At 48.2% G+C, this 18,507-nt stretch overlaps 1 protein-coding gene and 1 long non-coding RNA gene across 4 annotated transcripts in view; both read right to left on the reverse strand.

The window, feature by feature from the left end:
• Window positions 1–18,507, reverse strand: part of PTPRA (protein tyrosine phosphatase receptor type A) — a 115,063-nt gene that overhangs the window by 58,558 nt on the left and 37,998 nt on the right. The gene's annotated exons all lie outside the window — the stretch shown is intronic.
• Window positions 14,059–17,349, reverse strand: LOC134552483 (uncharacterized). 2 transcript variants are annotated; one of them, XR_010080875.1, is made up of 3 exons: window positions 16,321–17,349; window positions 16,105–16,168; window positions 14,059–14,799 (listed from the first exon to the last, which is right to left on the reverse strand). It is a non-coding gene; the product is annotated as an uncharacterized LOC134552483 (long non-coding RNA). The 2 variants fall into 2 exon arrangements; XR_010080874.1 differs by lacking the exon at window positions 14,059–14,799 and adding an exon at window positions 14,806–15,962 and having other exon boundaries at window positions 16,321–17,346.

An 18,507-nucleotide genomic window follows, 5' to 3' on the forward strand; every position in this document is an offset into this window, starting at 1 on the left:
TGCCAGCAAGGCAATTCCATTTCATTTCACCTGATGCAAAATGCAGTTTTTCATTGTTGCTCAAGCTGTGGACACACTCGAAAAAATGAAAATAACTTTTAAATACAGAAAGCAAAATTGGGAGTTTCCAGGTTAGAAGTGCTTTTGGGAAGAAGTGGCAGGAGGGAATTACAAGGCAGCTGCAGTTACAGATGAAGGGACTCTGATATTCCCAGCTTGTGTTTGGGTAAAAGCAGATAAAGTTTAGGACGGTCCAGAGGAAATTGGTAATTTCTATTGCAGTGAGGGCACCACAATCACTTTGGGCTCCTCTGAGGGTGTATTACCCCAGACAGAAGTAGTTTGGGCATTGGGAAAAGCAGTTCTGTGTGTTCATTTACTCCCACCCCAAGGGAAGGGGACAGAAAGCCACATGGAGGTCACCACAATTTCTGGTGGCCACGTACCCATGGGACAGCCACCAGCAACTTCCCCAAGCCCAAACCTCTTTGGATACAAACTTTGGCTGTAGGATCAAGTGTGATCCTGTAAGGAACAGGCTGGAGACCTGCAGGGATGTTTGTGATGCTCTGACACCTGCACAAACCACATCCCTCCCCACCAGCTCTTGGGTTTGGATTCCTGCCTCCATCAGCCACACCACAGGGGCTCATGGTTCACCTGCCACATCCACACTGTTCCTGGCTGTGCCCCAGTTTTACATGACCAGCCAAGTTGTCTCCACTCCCTGCATCCCAGTTCCCCTTTCCAAAATATTTTTACCCACATCAGCTTTGAGGCAGTAGTGGGGCTCCTTGCAGGAGTCTGCAGAGCCAACCCCCAGCTAATCCCATCTTCTGGGCTGCTGCTGTGAAGTGCAGAATTAGAGACCTGAGGCACTTCCAGATTTCAAGTTGAATACATTTAAAGCAAATTAATATATATTTTTTTCCTATTGACATCTTTCCTGCCTGGCCTGGGGCAGGATGCGACCCAGCCATCTGCTCCATCGGTGCCAGGAGCTGTGGAGCTCAGACATAATCCCTGGGTGATCTCCTCATTGTTTTTCATCCTGCTCAAGTGTTGACTCCAGCACTTGCTCAATTAGACAAGTCTCAGCACTGCAATCAGATGGGCTGATTTTCTACCTCCATGGAAAGGGAAAAATCTGATTTAGTTGAGTCTGATAGGAGCAGGAGCTTCAAAGCAACGAGAGCTGGAGTCTGCTCTGAAGTCTGCCAGAATTGCTGCTCAGCCCGAGCAGACCACCAGCAACTTCCATGGTAAGAGAAGCTGTGAGACAGAGCAGATTAAAGGACATTGGATCTGCCAGGGAGGAGGAGAGCTGGGTTATTTTCCTGGTACTTCTTTTTTAAGTGAACTGGAGAACAGCTGAGGAATCTGCTCTCTCTCGTCTCTGGCTCTAAATGAGTGACCCCAGATGTGCCAGGCTCGCTGGTATTCCCACATACCACTTGCATTTTCTTCCTTATGATCCAGCATTTCCCAAAACCTCCCAGGAATGCTGCTGTCCTGGGGAAGAGGGCTCTGAGGGCTACCAGAATTCAGCCCAGCCTTCAGCCTGTCCTCTCCTCCCTGTGCAGGGGGAGGGAGGCCCTGCCATCCTTTGGTTAGCTCTGTGCATTTAAACAAAGCAGTGAGTTTTATGGGACCCAGTCAGGAAGCTGGCATAAGCAAATGTGCTGTCAATACTTTCATGGTCAATTTATTCCTTCATTCACAAGGCTGACAGATTCCAAACACAGCTTTGGATGGTGCTGAGTGCATGAGAATCACAGAATGATGGAATGGGATGAAAGGGACCTCTGGAGATGATCAAGTCCAGTGTTGCTGCCATGGGCAGGGACACCTTCCACTATCCCAGGTTGCTCCAAACTTGTTCAACCTGGCCTTGGACATTGCCAGGGACTGGAAGTCCACAATATCTCTGGATATTGGATACTGTGCCTCATCACCCTCACAGCCAAGAATTTCTTCCTAATATCTCATCTAAATCTACTCTCCTACAGCTAAAACTCATTCCCCCTCACCCCATCATTCCATGCTCTTGTCCAAAGTCCCTCTCCAGCTCTGTTTTAGCCTCTCCAGGCGCTGGAAGGTCTCCCCAAAGCCTCCTCCTCTCCAGCTCCCCTGCTGCTAGCATCTGAGAGTTGAAAGGGAATCAGCAATGAAGCTGAGTTTTTCCAAAGGCTCCTGCAGTGCACGCTCACGGCTCCCCGCAAGACAAGGACAACATCTCCCGAAAGAGGAGCAAACGCTGGGAGACAACAAAAACCACCAAATGCAAAGGCAGAATGAACACAAGAAAGCTCAGGAACGTCAGTGGCACGTGTGTGAATGGTGTAGAGCCAGAAGAAGGATCAGAGACAGGAGCAGAGGGATATTGGGGATGTGTGACTTGCAGTGACTCACAGCCCTCATCCCTGTGACACTCCAGCATGGCAGGGTAGGAACATCTCATTGTACACCCTCACAGCAGTGTCTTACATCCACATCTGTTCTTAGAAATCACTCACTGCCCTCAGAAACGGGTTTCTGTGCAGAGAGGAAGCGTGACTGCCAAGTGTGGCACGCAGCTGAGGGCGTCCCACATTCGGTTCCTGCACCCCACACAATCCTTTCCACTGCTCTGCCTTTCCTGACCCCACTGTGCCCCAGCAGGGTAATCCTCCCGCCAGATAATCCTCCCAAAAAGCTGCATCCGGAGCATCTGAGTGTGGAAAGCCATCCCTGCAACCCACTGGCCTCGGGAATGCCATCATAATTCATAATTTTTATTTGTATACCACTTGTATATATTTGGATGAAAGCAATTTAACCTGCTGTTACACCAGTGGTAAGGAAGACATGCTGGATAGAGGAAGGAACTTCCCTTCTCTACCACAAAAATTCAGTTTTTTAAGCCTGGCAGCACTGGGAAATCCAGCACTGACCTGTTCCAGGTACTTCTGATAATGCTGTTACACAAAGCTGCTTCAGAAAGAGATTCCAGTTATGAAAGAGATCATTGCACTCAGAGTCAAGTGTCTTCCAGGATGGTTGGAATCATGGAATTCCTGACCTGGAAGGGACCCATCAGAATCACTGAGTCCAACTCCTGTGCAGAAGACCCCAAGGATCCCACCCTGTGTCTCACAGCATTGTCCAAAAACTTCTCAGACTCAGACAGGCTTGGTGCTGTGACCAGCTTGTCCTGGCTTTGTCTGGGAGAGAGGTAATTTTTGGGTTAGAGTTCATTTTCTTCTCAGTAGCTGCTACAGTGTTTTGGATTTAGGATGGGAGTATATGGTTAGTTCTGTGCATTTAAACAAAGCAGTAAATTTTATGGGACCAAATCAGGAAGTTGGCATAAGCTAATGTGCTGTCAATACTTTCATGGTCAATTAATTCCTTCATTCACAAGGCTGACAGATTCCAAACACAGCTTTGGATGGTGCTGAGTGCAGGAAAATCACAGAATTTCACACGTGATGGAGACCATGTCAGATTAAGATTGAAAAAGATGATCTTTAAGGCCCCTTCCAACCCAAACCAGTTTGTGATTCTATGGAAAAAAATCACCTATTTCTTTTATTAAAATGAGGAATATAAGGTTACAGTTTGAGAGGGTTTTTTTGGAAGAGCCCTGCTGAGAAAGTGCTCTGGGAATTCAGATGATGACAGCAGTTTTGTTAATAGGGAATATTAATGGTATAAAATGTTACACACAAAAATGCTCAAGATCTGGGGCTGGCAAAGGTGGCCCACAGTTTCAGCAGTCCTCCATCCCTTATTAAAATAATTAAAATAAAGGAAGGGAGGTATTAGTTGGCTAGACAGCCCCAAATCCTACCGCCTGTTAATCCACCTGAAACCCAAGTGTATCGAGGCAAATTAAAGCTGCCTTTAATCCATGCAAATCTCAGCCCAGGAATCCTTTATTCTCTTACCTCCTGCCACGAGTTTAGCCTTGCCCTGCACCCCATTCATGCTGCCAGAGCAAAACAACACAAACCTCCATATTTTAGTAATAAAAAGAAGGAATTTTGGACCGTTCACACATTTTGGGATGGATGCAGCTTTGTGCTTCATTGGCTGGGTGAGACCAAACCCTGTTCCACCTGTGCTTGGTTTAATCATATGTATCGACACACATAAATTAGGGCAATTTGTGCATAAATTAGGCAGCATCATTATGCTAATTGGGCTGGTATGATTGTGCTGAGAGTGTTTGCAATCTGCCACAGCCCTCTGGGACAGCGCTGCTGCCTCTGAAAAGGCTGGAGCTCCTCTGGGATCCTGCTGGGGCAGGCACAGCCCCACAGTGACCCAAAACCAACCCCAAATAACTGAGGAGAAAGGGTGAGGAGAGCTGGTCTGATCTGCCCTCTCTGGAATGCTGGTTTGTGTTCTCTGGTTCCTAAATATCCCATCCTAAGCTCCCCCTGATTCACAAAACAGGTCGAGTTATAGGTGGCTGCAGAGAGAGGCTGCTAGAAAAACAACCCCCTGATGTGTGTGTAAACCAAATAAAGAGCAGGAGACCCAAATCATTTTGCTGCATCAAATTTATGTGAAGAAACAAGTCATCCTCACAAAACCCAGAGCCACTCCACTGTACCTCTTCCAATTCCACCTGAATTGCAACAGAGGTAGGAATGGCTGGGATCAAGGAGGTATCCTAAGAGTGACCTGATGATCCCTGTCCTAAAAGAAAAAAACAACCCTAAATCTTTGCAATTGAATGAGCAAGTATAAGGGAGGAACAAATAAACTGCAAAGTGACTGCTTCTCCTGCTGGAATTGTGGAATATCCAGAGCTGGGGGGAACCCAAAAGGATCATCGAGTCCAACTCCTGGCCTTGCACAGGACACCCCAAGAATCACAGCAGAGACTTGGTTAAATCATTAAATCACCATACACAGGTAGGTTTGCCTGGAGTAGTAACTATCAAGGGATTTTTGTTAGGACCTTCAGGGGCTTTCACCAAAACATGGATTTCTTTAGCTATCCCACAGGTCTCTGCAGCCTGCAGGGCTGTGCTTGGTGTCCCTGTCCAGAGAATGGCTCTGCTGCTGCTGGTGATGCTCAGCTCCAGCTCCAGGGGCTGGTGTTGCACCACGTCTCCCTCCTCCTTATGGATACCTGGGGATGCTCCCAGTGTCATCTGGTTTTCCTTCCAAAACTGGGCACTGATTTACCAAATGGGACCATCATGATGAAAAATCCTCCCTGTGGGACTCGAGTTCTCTCCCTTCAGAGGGAATTTCAGCTGGGTTCATTCTCCAGGATCCAGCCAGGAGTTTTTCCTCTGACAGACGTGCTGGCACTTTGCCTGGCTAAAAAACATACAGTAAAGAGTAGCAAGCACTAAGCTACTACTACTAGAAGTGCTAAAAAAAAATCAACTTTGAGCAAACCATCTGGTAACACTCACTGTGCCACAGGTGAGAGCAAACACAATACGCTCCCTACAGCACCAAAAAATCATCACTGCTCAGAGAACAAGGGTGTGAAACACCAAACCAGCCCAGGGACAACCTGGAACAAGTTACCCAAAGAAGCTGAGGCTGCCCCTGGATCCCTGGAAGTGTCCAAGGCCAGGCTGGACAGGGCTTGGAGCAACCTGGGACAGTGGAGGTGTCCCTGCCCATGGAAGGGGGTGGCACTGAACTGTCTTCAATGAGGTGGAAGGATGAAACACTAAAAGGGCAGGGGAGCATTGGAACTGGGAGATGCTCCATAACCAGCAGGAGCAGGGAGCAGAACTGAGATGTTTCAGCTGCAGGCCCAAAGGAATTAGTGAGATACATAGGGAAAAAAAATCTGCAGCCAGCTTCCTTCTGCTGCTCCCCTCGAGCATGAGTGGCTGGATGGTGGCTTTTCCCCTCCATCTTCAAGCAGAACCTTCTCTAAGTAGTTTAGCAGTGAAAGCACACTCATCTCTCCCTCCCTGTGATGGAATATGGATACTGGCATGGGCCAACATCAGCATCTTAACACCCAGAAATTCCCAAGCCTCTCTGAACACCCACCATCTTATCAAAACTACAGCTTTAAAACCTCTTCTCTGCACTCTTTGGTCATATTTAGTTTTAGTCTGGCACCAGCAGATCAGTTTAGGATTGCAACTAAGCCAAAGGGATATGAAAAGGTTTTGTCCAAAGCCTCTCCACACCAAATCAGCTCAAAAAAGGGAAAGACAAAACACGAGCTGGCTGCACCAGCAGCTCCAACAGTTCCTGCTGCTCAGAAGGGAACACAGCAAGATTTAATAAACAAGCTCAATAAAGTTATTCTTCCCTGTTTTATTTCCCCTTAAAGCATCAGCCCAATTTGGTTTTGTTTCCATCACAAACAGCTCCTTCAATCGTTCCTGATGGGAGCACCACGAGGGGCCCAGGCGTGCTCAGCCTCCCCCAGCCCCTGCCAGCTCCCAGCTAATGGAGCTGCTCTGCCTCACCACAGCAATTCCTGTAATTCAAGTCTGGCAAACAATTCCTGGCCTGAAAATGGGACAGCATCCAGTTGTTATCTCCTTTCTTGTAGAAAAGAACTAAAGAAAAACCCAACAATCCAGCATTATTTACTCTACCTGCCTGTTTGCCGTGCTGGCAGTGCCACGGCGCAGGTGTGACAGCGACAAACGCCGGCAGCTCTCGCAGTTTTGCCTGTTGATGTGTCTCCTTTCATCCCAGCAAACAGCCTGTCAGAGCTAAAGGAGCAGCTGAGAGCAAGGAAAGCATCCAGCTCTCTCCTGACAGCTGAACAAGCCGGCAGTTTGCAGGAGGAAAAGCTTTCCTACGCTTCTAAACCACGGCAACTCCTTCCAGAGCTGATCTTAAAAGTCTTTTCCAACTGTAATGATTCTGTAATTCTAATGTTCTGTAACTCTAATCTAATTAATTTTGGTTCTGGTCCTTCCATACAGCCTCACTGGTGTTTCTAACCTCGTTTATCTGTACCAATCCACCCTAGAATTTCCATCCCCCCAAAAAACCCACCAGTTTTCTTGCACACACATTAATTGTGGACCAATCCCTCCCCAGTGCAGACACCAACCCTTGGCCAAGCGCAGGAACTGAGCACAAATGGAGGTGAAAGGCTTTTGTTTGAATGGTTTTGCTCCCCAGGACACACCTGATAAGAGCCTGCAGCACGGCCACACCCCGAGATAAACCCGGCGGGCTCCGTGTCCCAAACGCAGCTCCGCATCCCGGGCGAGGGGTGGGAAACAAACACCCAAAGAAAACACTCGGTGTGGAACACAACCATTTCCCTTGGCAAAGCTCTCTGCCTTCCTCTCCTCGCCCTCTCTGTGTGCAGTAAAAGCATTCCCTGGCGTTTTCTGAGCTACAGTCTCAGAACTGTTCCCATGGATGGGATGCAGGGCTGATGCCTCCTCCCCGAGCAGGAGCACCCCACGATCTCCTGGTGCCTGTGAAATTTAGACCTTGCTGGTTTTTAGATTGGAATGTGCAAAGAGACAGAGCAAAGCTATTTGAAAAGAGGCATCCTGTGAAAATTAAAGTGATGCAGCTGGGAAGAAAAGAAATCCCGGGATGCAGAGGTGGCCACTGGTTTAGGAGCCACATTTGGGAAACCCGTGGATGCACAGCTGTAGGGAAGATCTGACAGTCAAACACTGGCAATCAGCATCATGGAATGGTTTGGGTTGGAAGGTTGGAAGATCACCCAGTTCCACCCTTTACCATGGGCAGGGACACCTTCCACTATCCCAGGTTGCTCCAAGCCCTGTCCTACCTGGCCTTGGACACTTCCAGGGATCCAGGGGCAGCCACAGCTTCTCTGGGCACCCTGTGCCAGGGCCTCAGCACCCTCAGAGTAAAGTACTTTTCCCCAGTATCCATTCTAAACCCACTCTCTGTCAGTGTAAAGATCATTCCCCCTGTCCTGTCACTCCAGACCCTTGCCCAAAGTCCCTCTCCAGCTCTCCTGGAGCCTCTTCAGGCACTGGAAGGTGCTGGGAGATCTCCCCTGAGCCTTCATTTCTCCAGGCTGAACAAGCCCAGCTCTCCCAGCCCGTTTCCATAGGAACTCTGGGCCATGTGGATGCAAGCAGATACACAAACAAGCTGTGACCCTACCTGAGCACACCTTGGGAGGGCTCCTTGGTCTCACCCAGCTCTCACGGGGGACGCTGGAGCTGCCCACGCAGGGCAACGTGCAGCCCAGTCACTGAGGTCTCATTTCTAAGCAAAACATTTGCAACCTTTCTATTCCTCTTCCTCTTTTGACTTCCTTAATGAATAAACAAACGTATGAAGGGGGGGAAAAACCCCACTGGCATGACCAGTCATCCTTGCACAGCCCAGGTTTGGTGGGAGCAGGTGGGAAGGGGGAATGGACACAAGAGTCTGAGCAGTGCACTGGGGACACGAGAGGCCACGGGGCAGAGGTGGGGCAGAACCTCACAAAATGCTTCAACTTCTGCTGATGGCTCAGGGCTGGTTTCATTTTTGGGAAGGTGTCTTAATTTGAGCCATGCCATGAACAGAGCAGGTGGGACACACACCAAGAGGCTGTGCTGTGTCCTGTAGATTTGGGGAGTGAATGAAAGCAGTGGAAAAGCTTGTCCAGAAAAGCCCCTGGATCCCTGGAAGTGTCCAAGGCCAGGCTGGACAGTGCTTGGAGCAGCATGGGCTAGTGGAAGGTGTCCCTGCCCAAAGCAGGGTGTTGGAATGAGATGGTCTTCAATGTCCTTCCAACCCAAACCATTCCAGGATTGTATGATTTGTGCTTCCCTGAAAGTTTTGGGGAAATAAATCCCATATCCCATCACGCTTTTTGTTTGCCAGATGTCAAATTCAAGAATATCCATGGCTGACCAAGGCACACATGGGTTGTCCTAACCCACATCCTGTATTGCCACTCCCTGCTCTGCTCCGCAGTGGAAACATCCTTGTTCCTGCAGGGAGAGCTTTACTTGGGTTTCCCTGCCCATCATTCCATCAGACCCCAGCCCACAGCCTGCCAAACCCCAGGCAGAGATTTCTCCACTTGAAGGCAAGCAGGATCTGGTTTTAAGGCAGATGCACATGATGCAGGAGTCAAGTGGTGGTTTTGGCTGGGATTTTTGTGCCTGAAGGAGTTGGGACAGGGACAGGGAATTGACTGTTCAGCAAGCAACCCAAGGATCAAGCTCCAGCAAGTTCTAGCACTGGACAGCAACAGGATATTCTTCATTCCTCCCACAGATGGATTTCTGAGCTGTGGACATAAACACAACATCGTTGTAGCCAGGATATTGTGCCTCTCTCCTTGGAGACACAAGATCAGAATTACCCAAAAAGCAGGAGCTCCTCCCTGCCTGTCACTGACACTTGGGTTCCTCAGAACCCTTTTTGGTGGCCTCTTTCTGAGGGCCAGGTGTCTGCATCTCCACATCTGTTATCAGTGCTGATCAGGACACCTACACACCCTGGTGACACCTCAACCTCATCCTGCTCCAGCTGAACCTCAAACAAACCCCCAGCAGATGATGAGAGTGCAGAGTAAGGCTTTTAACAAAGCTAAACATGAGGGGAAAAAAAAAAAAGCCAGAGCAGCAGAGACCAAAGGAAAATGTGTCTCATTTCTGCCACTGTCACTGCACCACTTCAGTGTGTTCGTGGAAGAGCTTCATCTCCAGGTCTCACCATCAGGCTCTGAGTTCACTGTCAAAGTAAAGTCTGTGAATAAACACACTCAATTTTGTAGAATCATAGAATTATTTAGGTTGGAAAAAGCCTCAAGAACATCAAATTCAACCATTTCCCCAGCACTGCAAGGCTACCAGTAACCCATGTCCCCAAGTGCCACATCCACACGGCTTTTAAATCCCTCTGGGAATGGAGACTCCACCATGGCCCTGGATAGCTGTGCCAGGGCTGGACAGCCTTTTCTGTGAAGAACTTTTCCCTAAAATCCAACCTAAACCTGGACACAACTCCCACACATGACAGGGGTGTCCCTGTGGTAACTCCAACGAGGCTGCAGAACCAGGCTGTTCTCTGCTCAGCACTTTGCACCAAATGGTAATGTTGGCTCTGATGTAGCTTTTAGGATGAAATTCAGAGTTTTGACAATCCTCCTGCCCCACAAACACCACTGAAGTCCGTGGGGACTCGGCAGACATAAGGATCAGGAGAACTGTGGCACAAACCCTCAGGTGCATCAGGCTCTGGAAGCTTTAAGGGTGTCCTTACAATACAAAGGGGCTACAGGGCAAATTTCTGGAGGTGCAGCCTTGGAGGAGATTCCAGATTCCCAAAACCAGGAAAAGAGCCAGGACTTGATTTCTTTCCTGCCAGAGCTTTTGATGTTTCTTTTGGGGGGACACAGTGGACAGCAGGACTAAAACTGCAGGACTCACCAAATCCCCAACGGGATCCTTCCAACTCTGCAAGGGGAGTCCTACCATGGGAATTCCGTAACCTTTGGACATACTGGAGATGGAAAGTGGAGCCAGAAGAGCTCCTCGTGGATGGAAAAGCACTGACTGAGCTGTGCTGGCAGGTGTTGTGTGCAGCTGTGGAGCTTCCCCTTAATCCACCACAGTCATCTCCTGCAGGCTTCAGGCGACCGCAGGTCTCAGGTCCTTTCAGGGGTTTCAGTTTTGTTTCATCAGTAAAGACTCTACTCCAACAATAAAATAAGTTTTTTGCTTCTCTGGAAGTCCATCCACAGGTCTGTATTCTTTGTTTAAAATATTTTTTTATTATTAAATTTAAACCCACACATTTTTGGTTCAAATTCACTCAGGTCCTTCCCTAAGTGAACGCCAAGTGTCCAACAAGGACTCTGCCTTCCCACACAGATATTCTGTCCTACCTTAGCTACCAGGACTAATCTGAGATTATTAATTACCTAAACTTTAAAGAAATAATTAACAGTGAAGGTGCCAAGTACTCAGACCCCCAATAACATGGGATCACAGAATGGTTTGGGTTGGAAGGGACCATAAAGATCCTCCTCAGCTGCCACAGAGGCCAGGATGGCATCAGAAGATCCTGCCTGTGACAAGTCCACCCTACCAGCAGCAGGAATATGCCAGGCTACAAGGAGACATCTAAATCTACCTCTTGAGGCTCACAGCTGCTCCTCCAAAAATCCTGGATGCTTCACAAGCCTGAAGAAAAACAAAGAAATCCATCTGCCACCTCTTAGGGAAGGTACACGCTCCAGGTAAGGCAGTATCCTGGGAAAAAAGGAGGATAATTTTCTTTTTCTTTCCCCACTATTGCCCTGCAGCAAGAACAAACCCAAATGGTTTTGCCCTAATTTATGCCTGTTTTTCTTACTATCCTAAACCTCCTTTATTCAAAGGAAGGTTTTGCTGCAGAAACTTTTACAGATGGTAAAATAATAACAATCTGTGAGCAGGCAGGGTTGCACTCTGCACCCATGTAAATCAACAGCAAAGCTTCCAGCATTTCCAGGGGACAGGTTTGGCCACAGCTCCAGCTGGGACTGAGCACACCTGTGTTCCCACAAGACCACAACAAACCAAACTGCAGATGATCCCTTCTCTATCTCTGACACCTCAAGCTCTTTTTTTGCCTTCTAATAAAGGAGATAATGATTTTTGAGTGAGTTTGCCCCGGATCTGAACAGCTGTTTCTCCACTGTTGTTGATATTCACAATAAACTGGAATTTCTCTCTCTGGATGCTGTTTGTTCTGCTTGAGTTTAGTTAGGAAAGTGCCATAAACTGAGAACAAGTAAACAGAATTGAAGTGCCAAGATGTTATGGGTATCAAACAATCAGCCTCAAGGAGGAGGAATTTCTGGGATGAATAAAGGTAAAAACTGTGCTCTGAGGGAGATCTCCACTTCCACACAACGGGGAAGGAAAGGACCTCCTTGAGCTGTGCAGGAATGTCCTGGATTATCCCAAATGACACACTGAGGCCATAAAAGCTTCCCAGGGGAATGAGTGGGTGATGGACACAGACATCCAAAGCTGTTATTTCCACAGGAGAGCGAGGGTGGCTTGGAAACCCTACACGCCCCTAAGGAGTTAAAAGGGAGTTCTGGAGCCTGGCACAATTAACATTCTGGCAGAGTCTATTTAAATTGCAGGGAAAGTTGAGCTTGTCCAACTGGATAGTCAGACTGCAGGTTCCCCCAAACAGGGCTTTGATTCTCCAGCACAGCACCCGGAATCCTCTCTGGCTTACAGAAAGCACATGTGGGATCACGCTCCCTCTTGCACAACACAGCTCCAGGGAGAATTCCAGGTACAGAAGTAGAGACTGGAGGTCATTGCTCTGCCAGAGCTGAGGCTTTCTCTGGCAGCAGAGAGGAGGACAGGCTGGGCCTGGTGGCAAAGCTGCCCCAAGAGCTCCTGACAGCAGCAGCACCTCCCAAGGCAAGGGCAGGATGAGTTTCACTCAAGCACAGCAATCAATGATGAAAAATACGAGCAAATATCTGAAAAAACCCTAAAAGCAAGTAGTTGTTCTGATCCTCACAACCCAACCCAATAGGATTCTTACTACTTCTGCATCCTTGCATTCCCCATGCTGCTCTAACACTCCCAATAAGCACCACTGCCTCGACATCTTTTCTGTTCTCAGGTCCACTGCTCTGTCAGCCTGGTTTTAAAATATGCTGCCAGGGTGAAATTAAACCTGACTGTGCTTTTCTCAGCCTGCAAAGGGCAGGTCAGCACGGGGAGGGGAGATCTCCCTGCAGCAAAAGGTGTTAGAGAATCATGGAATGGTTTGGAATGGAAGGCACCTGAAAAATCATCTCATTCCAACCCCCTTCCACAATCCCAGGTTGCTCCAAGCCTCATCCAACCTGGCCTTGGACACTTCCAGGGATGGAGCAGCCACAGCTTCTCCGGGCAGCCTGTGCCAGAGCCTCATAGCAGAGAATTTGCATTTAAAATCTAATCTAAATCTCTCCTCTTCTATTCTAAAACCATTTCCCCTTTGTTCTATCACTATCTGCCTGTATAAAAAGTCACTCTCCCTCTTTAAGTCCCTTTAAGTACTAAAATGCCACAAGCTGGCTTTATTAGATTGAGTCTATAAAGAATGAATGGGATCCAGGAGCTGTGGATAAGAAAATTCTTGAGCTCTGCTACAGATCAGAGATCCCAGATTAGAATCACAGAACATCCTGGGTTGGAAGGGACCCACAAGGATTATTGAGTCCAACTCCTCCGACAGGCAAAAATGACTGTGCAGAACTGACTGCACGTGGGCAGCCCTGCACAGCCCAAACCCAGCAGTGCAGCACCACTCCCGAGCTGACACAGACAGGGTTGGAGCTTTATCCCACACACTCGCTCTGAAAGCGCTGCTGATTGACAGGGGCAGCTCAACGGACTCGCAGGAAGGGCAGGGGTGGAAGGGGCTGAGCACAAGGCTCAGCTTCCCTTCTGACAGCAGAAAGCAGCACACACAGCCATGCTGCACAAAAGCTTTTGTTTTACATCTCCAAACCAAGCCACCGTCGCTGCTCCGGGTCTGACAACTGCCCGTGCAAGCTGAAACACAAACCGTGCAAAAACCCAGCCTTTGTGGGGTTTGAGTCCTGAAAAGAGACTTTTTTAAAAAAAATGAAGCTAAAAACATTGCAGCTCAAAGCAAATCCCAGAAGGAAAAGCCTCCCCAGGATGCTGCTGGAGGTCAAAATGCAGTCAGTGACATTTAGTGATGCTGGATGGGGCATGCCCTCGTCACCCAGCGAGATCTCTCACAGCATCACAGGATGGTTTTGGCTCAGAAGGAACCTCAGAGATCCTCCAGTTCCAACCCTCTGCCATGGGCAGGGGCTGTGTTTTGGAGAGGAACAGCCTCCCTGAGCCGGGCTGTGCAGTTTCCAGTAGCAACTGTGCCTAATCCAGCCCCGAGACAGAAGTGCCAGCGCTCATTCATACCCACGGCACGTGCTGGGCAGACTCTGGGCATGGCCACAACTACTGCATGGGGGGTTTCTTTTTCCCCCAGTTTAAGCTCATCTTAACAACATTTTTTTAAAGAAAATAAGCATATTTAAGTAAGTTTGTTGTTTTTCTTTTGCAAATATAAAATTTTAATAGATGAAGTTGGGATCGGGTTGTGTCTAAAGGGTGCACAAAAGCTTTTCACTTTGCACGTTCATCATACAAAATACATTTATTCAGTGCTTTATTTTCACAGTATTGGAGAAAGCAACAAAAAAAGAAGCTGGTTTGGTGGTAAAATTCTTGATTTTTAATAAAATAATTACAAGAAAGAAGATATAAATCGTATTGAAGAGGATTAAATCAGTAGTTGTTCTGCCCTGTATTCAGGTCACAGCACCAAAAAGATGCCTAATTGACCAAATAATGCTGGGATTATGTCACCTCTTAGGTACTGATAGCAAGGAATGTAAAGACTGATGCAAAATTAAAAATAACCATTTTTCCATTAAAGTTTCAGAAGAGGCAAGTCACCAGATACATGGGCTCATGAGCCAGGAGAAATGTCACTGAATTGCTAATGCATCTTTTTGCTAACTTCTTCAAAAGATTTCCTTTCCTAATTTTAATTTGAGGTACGTGGTAGGTGCACAAACACAAATATTTGTCTCTTTTTCTCTTTGGGCATATTTAGCTACCAGCACCAGGCGAGGAAGGGGAATTAGAGCAGCTTTCCAGCACCTCCAAGGACACTGGGGAGAAGGGAGAGCCTGGGTGGGAGGACAGGAGGTGATGGGCAGAAGATGAATCGAGATGTTCAAGGTGCAGGGAGAAGCTTTTCCACCATGAGGTCAGTCAAGCTGGGAACCCAGAGGTTGGGCAATTTCCACCCCTGGAGGTTTTCAAGATGGATAAAGCCCTGGGCAGAATCATCAAATCAAAAAGGTTGGAAAAGCCCTCCAAAATCACTGAATCCAACCATTCCTCCAGCACTGCCAAGGCCACCACTAAATCACGTCCCCAAGTGCCACATCCACATGGTTTTTAAATCTTCCAGGGATGGGGACTCCACCAGTGCCCTGGACAGCTGTACCAGAGCTGGACACTCCTTTCCAAGAAGAAATATCCAATCTAAGCCTCCCCTGGCATAACCAGAGATTGTTCCCTCTCCTCCTGTCCCTGTTCCATGGAAGCAGAGCCTGATCCCCCCCTGGCTGCCCCCTCCTGTTCCCTGCAAACACACAGAAGCCTGGATCATGGTATTATTTTATTCTGTATAAAAATGTGTGTAAAAAGCAACAGAGGCCCCAACGCCTTGTTTGAGAGATATCCCAACGTCATGATATTAAAAACCTTCTAGAAAACAACCTCAAGTCCCCTTTTGCCATGTCACCCCTTCCTGAATTTCCCCCCCACATTCCAACAGTGCCTGCCCTTCGCCTCCCCAGCCAGCCTGGAGAGATGTTATTCTTCTCACAAAAAAAAACAAAACAAAAAACCCACAAAAAAACCCCAAAAACCAAAAAATCCAAGAGAAAAAACCCCCCTCAATTATTTATGCTGCTCTTTGAACAACACAAGCTATTGTCAGGGAGTGTTTTACAGCTCTGAATGTCACATTGAGAGTCTGGTCATGCCAGGAGAAAAGCCTGCCACTGCCATGTCCAGGCATAAATCCCTTTATTCAAGGCACCCAGAGCCTAGAGCTGGGTAAAACCTAAAAGGAAGCCGGTGGGTGTGACAGCTGCATTTTGTACAGTGACACAAAAAGGAACAGGCAAGGCTGCTTGGATGGGGTTTTTTTTTAAGGTAAAAGGTAGAAAAGCATTGTGCAGAGGCAGGTGAGTCCGAGCTTGGGCTGGGTGCTGCTCTGGAGGAATTGCACGGGGGTGAGCAGAGCTGGAGAGCTTCCCAGCAGGACCCAGGCAGCTTTTGCTGTGGAGAAAACCAGGCTGGCTGGACAAGAAACCCAATTCCTGCCTGACTGTGACTGTTTGAAGGGAAACAGGGCTCTGGAGGCAAACAACACCCAGCCACCTTCGGCTGCTAGGAGCGCCCCGAAACCATCGAGCCATTACAAGCCTAAAAGACAAAAAAAGTGTTAAAAAAGCCCAGTCAGGCCCTTTGCCACGGTGTGTTACGTTACAAGGCAAAACTGGACAGGTTGCAATCTTCCTGTGCCGCACCCCAAATGCCAGGTTTCAGGTTACTGCACCCGATGTACCTGCAGGAATTCGCTTTACTGAGCTCTTCGAGCCAACCTTTACTCTGCAGCTCTTCCCAAAGCCCTGCAAAGAAAGCAAGTGTCATTTCCTTCCCCCTCCCACACCCCCGTGCGCCGACGAGGAAGTTATAACCCATGTGAAATAATAAATATGGCCCAGCAAAAAAGGGAATGCGGGGGGCAATAGGAAAGGCAGCGCTCCCGTGTTACTCCAACCTGCAGGATCCATCCTTCCAGCCTCCCACTCAGGAAATGGCTTTTCAACGCTGCCTATCAAAGCTCCTCCCAGTTTTGGCATCTCCACCTCTTCTCCCTGCAGAACTCGTTGTAAACACTGAGGGTTTGGGGTTTTTTTTTAACCAATTTGTGGATATTTGCACCGGACCCAGCATCGGTGCTCGCGGTTTTTGCAGCGGCTGTTGCACCTCTCATGGGTGTATTTATGTATCAGCAAACATCCTGCCAGTAATTCTGGATTTATCTCTCTGTCTTTCTGATAACTCCCCCATGGCTGCACCCTCAAAGCCCAGAAATCCCAGTTTGCCACCCTTCACAAGGAGCCTCAAGGCGTTTTGGAGAGCTCTATCATTTATCTCCTCCACAATCTCAATTCACCATGAAAATGGTTGGTGAAACCCATCAGCAGCTTCCCTGATACAAGTTCAGAGACTCTACCACTGCCTCTGCCCACACAATTTTCTCTAACATCCAAAAAAAAGAGACAAACTGCGGGGTTTTTAAAATGCAACCCTATGGTGCTCAGCACTCCTGTTGCCCTTATCTTTGAGGTCCCCATGAATTTTCCCAGCAATGGCACCAGGCTGCTGCAGAGATCTCTTGATTTATGCAAAATCTTGATCCCTTTTCCACCCTTTTTATGAGCAAAGGGTTTTTCTTTTCCTTTGGATGTAGCCTGGTGATTAACTGCACACTGCCAGCAGCCCTGTGCTCTGCAGTCCTTTGCTGAACGCCGCCTTTAGATTTCCGAGGATGAGAGGGATGTCGGGAGTGCAGACACCTACAACAAAGAGAGCTACGTACAAGCATCACCTTCAGACCTTCCTTTTTATGAGATCCTGCCTTTTATCCTCGATTTCAAGCAGCAGGAGCAGGGAGAGAGGCTTTGCTGAGGTCACTGGTGGGGCTGGTGGCACAGTGCCATGATCCATGGTGCTGTTTCCAGCAGGTGCTGCTGCCTCCTGAGCCATGGGATGGAGAAAGAGGCTCTCAGCACCCGAAGGGAGTGATCTGCAGCAGGCAGGGAGCATGGGGAGAGTGCTCAGGGAAGGGCAGGGAGGTACAAAGGACCTGCAGCTCTCTCTGACCACCTTCTGCACCTGCAGAACTCCTGGCAAAATGAGGAATAGTTGGGCTATTCCTCATTTCCAGCAGCGTGAGGAAAGGGAGCCTGGGCTGAGCTCAGTGATTCCAGCCAATCCCAACACCAAGAGCTGCAGGGTTGTGCCAAGGCATTCATCAGTGGCATTTATCCCCAGCAGAAGAAAGACACAGATTTGTTAAAGCAGGTCCAGAAAAGGCCATGGAGATGCTCCAAGGGCTGGAGCCCCTCTGCTCTGGAGACAAATGGGAGAGCTGGGGGTGTTCTCCTGGTGATGAGAAGATCTTGGAGCCCCTTCCAGGGCCTAAAGGGGCTCCAGGAGAGCTGGAGAGGGACTGGGACAAGGGATGGAGGGACAGCACACAGGGAATGGCTTTGAACTGGCAGAGGGCAGGGCTGGATGGGATCTTGGGAAGGAATTGTTCCCTGTGAGGGTGGGCAGGCCCTGGAATGGATTTCCCAGAGAAGCTGTGGCTGCCCCTGGATCCCTGGAAGTGTCCAAGGCCAGATTGGATGGGGTTTGGAACAACCTGGGATAGTGGAAGGTGTTCCTGCCCATGGCAGGGGGTGGAACTGGATGATCTTTAAGCTTCTCTCCAACTCACAACATCCTGTGATTCTGTGTTTCTAAGATTTATATATCCATAAACCTATTATAAACCTAATATAATATAGCTACTACAAATTATACATAGATTTTGCTATAAACCTACCACAAACCAAATATCACTGCAATAAACATATTTCCTGCTGACTCAAAACTGTAAGAACCACTCCTAAACACCCCAGTGGCTACAAAACCCTGCTGATACCAACACAAAACCTGATGTTCAGTAGTTCTGAAAAATATAGAATTAAAATGCACCTTCTTATCTTTGAAGTGATTAACCAACATCCTGGGACGACTGACTTTCAGCCCTGCCATGTTATTCACAATTCATCCTCTATTTTCATCTCCCCAACAAAGAGATCTCAGCTGTGTTATTGTCAGCAACTCAGGCTGGAAGAAGGTGTCCCTGACCTTGATGGGGTTTGGAACTGGATGTTCTTTGAGGTTCTTTGCC

Source organism: Prinia subflava, chromosome 7 (genome assembly GCF_021018805.1).
Source record: "Prinia subflava isolate CZ2003 ecotype Zambia chromosome 7, Cam_Psub_1.2, whole genome shotgun sequence".
NCBI lineage: Eukaryota > Metazoa > Chordata > Aves > Passeriformes > Cisticolidae > Prinia > Prinia subflava.